This window comes from Siphateles boraxobius, unplaced genomic scaffold (assembly GCF_051911475.1).
Source record: "Siphateles boraxobius isolate OS27281-9 unplaced genomic scaffold, OSU_SipBor_1 204, whole genome shotgun sequence".
In the NCBI taxonomy this organism is placed as follows: domain Eukaryota; kingdom Metazoa; phylum Chordata; class Actinopteri; order Cypriniformes; family Leuciscidae; genus Siphateles; species Siphateles boraxobius.
Genome location: NW_027508816.1, coordinates 4,615,001 through 4,617,997, shown reverse-complemented (window position 1 = coordinate 4,617,997; position 2,997 = coordinate 4,615,001). Strand labels below are relative to the sequence as shown.

Sequence of the window (2,997 nt, the reverse complement as noted above, 5' to 3'; positions counted from 1 at the left end):
GACTATATACGAGTGGATGTAGTGATTCACATTGTTGAAAAGCATATTCTATAGATTCTAGAGTCCGCGCACGAGCTTTCGGATAAATAAAGCGAATAAGATCATAAACACTCCACAAACACAATCAATCACACTTTTAAACACTGATCACTGAATTTAAGCGATTATTTACAACTTTGATCAAATTTGCAGTGCACTTTAATTGTTAGTGGTGTAATTTGTGCACATGCGTCAGACGCGTCGCGTCACGCGGTTAGATTCATCATCGACCCTTCGAAACACCCATAGGCTCATTTTGGAATTAGTTGGGTTTTGGTTAATAATTTCCAGGAAACAATTTGGATAAAGTAGCATGCATGAATAAAGAAGTTATATAAAAAAAACTTGTAGGTAGAATTTAAAAGGTAACATGATATAAAACTGCACTAGATTAATTTATTAATGGGTAATTCCATCAAAACATTGATTTTTAAATGTCGGCTAGCTACTGAAAGTTTGCATGTGGTTTTTTTTAAAACGATTTAACGATGTTTAATTCGTAGGCTATAGGCTAACACAAATAAATCCAAACATTATGAGTATTTTATAGTTGATATTTTACTGTTACTTTATGTAGCTATTAGTCGGCTATAGAACAGTATAACGTTCCATCGAACTAACGTTCCATTATTTTTTTTTATTTATTTTTTTGCGGGAACCAAATAAGTAGCTAGCCTACTATTCAATACTGAAATATAATATTTTGAAATATATAGTAGGCTATATAATATAGCCTATATTTGAAATGTATAGGAAATATTTGAAATATAGTGTGTTTATATATATATATATGTTTTGGTGTGATTATATTAGTTTGGTGTGTCAAGTTAAAAAGTAAATTAACCTTCTGAAGAAAAGGTAGAAAACGCGTCTGGAGGCGCCTGTTCTGTTCCGTTCATCCACAAATACACACGTCTTGCTTTTTCTTTTTGATATTTTTAATGTGTATCCTTCCTTCTTGAATACCCTGCCTGACAGAATCCGAGTCCACCAAACGCTCTTCACGCCTTTGTGTTTGTGTAATTCTGTCCTGCTGAAATAACGGAGCACATTTGCGCAATTACCTTTAGAGGAGGAGTTACTCTGCTGTGTATTCCTCTGACGGGACTCCTCTTTTTCCTCTCTCTCTCTTTCTCTTTCTCCTGCACACTAACTTAGGGGTGCAAGTCTGTCCTTCTCTTGCACCTATTCATCTCGACATCGGTAAGTTCATTATTTTCTTTATACTAAACGTTTTCGGTGTTTTTTTGCAGCAACATAGTTTCAATAAAGAGCATCTTCTTCACAAGCCTGGCTTTGTGGGGTTCTGGAGTTGATGGTTCTGGGATTTGCGTTATAGGTGTCAGATCACAGTGTTCTGGGTTATTTAAATCAATTAAAGTAACACACATACACACATATACATGTGTGTGAGAACCTACAAAGACAGCACTTATAGATCCTATAGGAGTACAAATTATTAAATTTTTACACAGATAAGAAAGAAAAGAAAAAAGTGTTGGTGCTGAAAGGACAGATGGGTCCCAGTGAGTTCGAGTCTATAAAAGGAACAGCAATGATACACAGCCTTTCTATTCTTGGCCATAGTTGTGATAACTTGTGACAGATGCAACGAGAGGTATGCGCGATAACAACTCTTGAGAGTTCATTAGTATAAAGCTTTAAACTTCTTAGATGACTTTTGGTTTACCTTTTTTCTGTTTGTTTGTTTTTTCTAATGTTTTGTTTGTTTTTTCTAATGTTTGTTTTTTCTTGACTCTAATTGTTAAAGGGATAGTTCATCCAAATGCTGTCATCATTTACTCACCCTTATGTTGTTCCAAAAGAAGATATTTTAAAGAATATGTGCAACCAAATATTGGACCCCATTGACTTCCATAATAAGGAAAAAAAATAATATGGCAGTCTATGGGGACCATCAAATTGTTTGGCTCCATTTTTGGGTGAACTATCCAACATGAGAAAAGTTTCCGACTGGTTCAGTATGAGAATGTTGAGAAGTTGTTTTTCATTGCTGATAAATTGTAAAATTTAAAGGGACATATTGATGGGGAAAGAAATATGAGATGGGCTTAAAAATTAATTCTAATGCTTTTGCATGCTCTCGCAAATTTTGAATTTGTTGAGAGTGAACGCAAAGTTTCTCGGAAGCTCAAAAGCTTTGGAATATATAATTTTTCTCCCATCTCATATTTGTTCCATCACAATGTCCCTTTAGTGCCTCCGTAGGGGTCTAATTGTTTAAAGGAAATTGAAAATGGAGGGGGATGTTTGTTTGTTCAAATTGTTTTCTTTCTCTTCAAATAAAGCCCTAAAGTGACCCCACATCGACTATTCTACCTGTTGTTCTTTACATTGCTAGCAGCCTACATTGTGAAATGTTATCCTACTTGGAGCACTGGTAATCTAAAAAATTGTGCAATTTAAAAAAAAACAGCACAAAAGTAAGATTGGTTAGCTGATCCTGGATAGCAAAACATGGGATTTCCAAATCTATAAATCATTCTGATCCAAATTAAGGGTACGTTTACACGACAACGATGCGCTTAAAACGGAGAAGTTTTCCTTTGAGTCTACTGCGTACAGACGACACCATCGTCAAAACGATCCCCATTCACACGGATCCGCGAAAAAACGACAAAAAACCTTGTATTCGGCTGCCAGGCCAGTAGATGGCGATGAAACACTGTAGACTGAACACGTGATACGCATGTGTATGACGTCATCTTCTTCAGAGATTTGCTTTTTGTTGTTTACACGAAGACCGTTTTCAAAAACTTGCACTTTGAAACCCGTTTTCAAAAGTTTGCGTATTCATGCACCCAAAAGGCCGTTGTCGTGTAAACGAATGGCCAAAACGCATAAAAGTTTTAGGTTTTTAGTTAAAAATGGTGTCATGTAAACAGCCACTACATTTGGGCCCAGTCTGCAACCACAATGCAAATTTAGGTGGACACA

The 2,997-nt window shown here is 35.8% G+C and overlaps 1 protein-coding gene across 1 annotated transcript in view; it reads left to right on the top strand.

Moving 5' to 3' along the window:
* The first annotated feature begins 991 nt into the window (after nucleotides 1-991).
* LOC143745519 (kelch-like protein 31) overlaps nucleotides 992-2,997 on the top strand; it is a 10,907-nt gene continuing 8,901 nt past the window's right edge. Inside the window, exon 1 of the mRNA XM_077237646.1 lies at nucleotides 992-1,242. The gene's annotated coding sequence lies outside the window, so the exon portion shown is untranslated. The remainder of the gene's footprint in view (nucleotides 1,243-2,997) is intronic.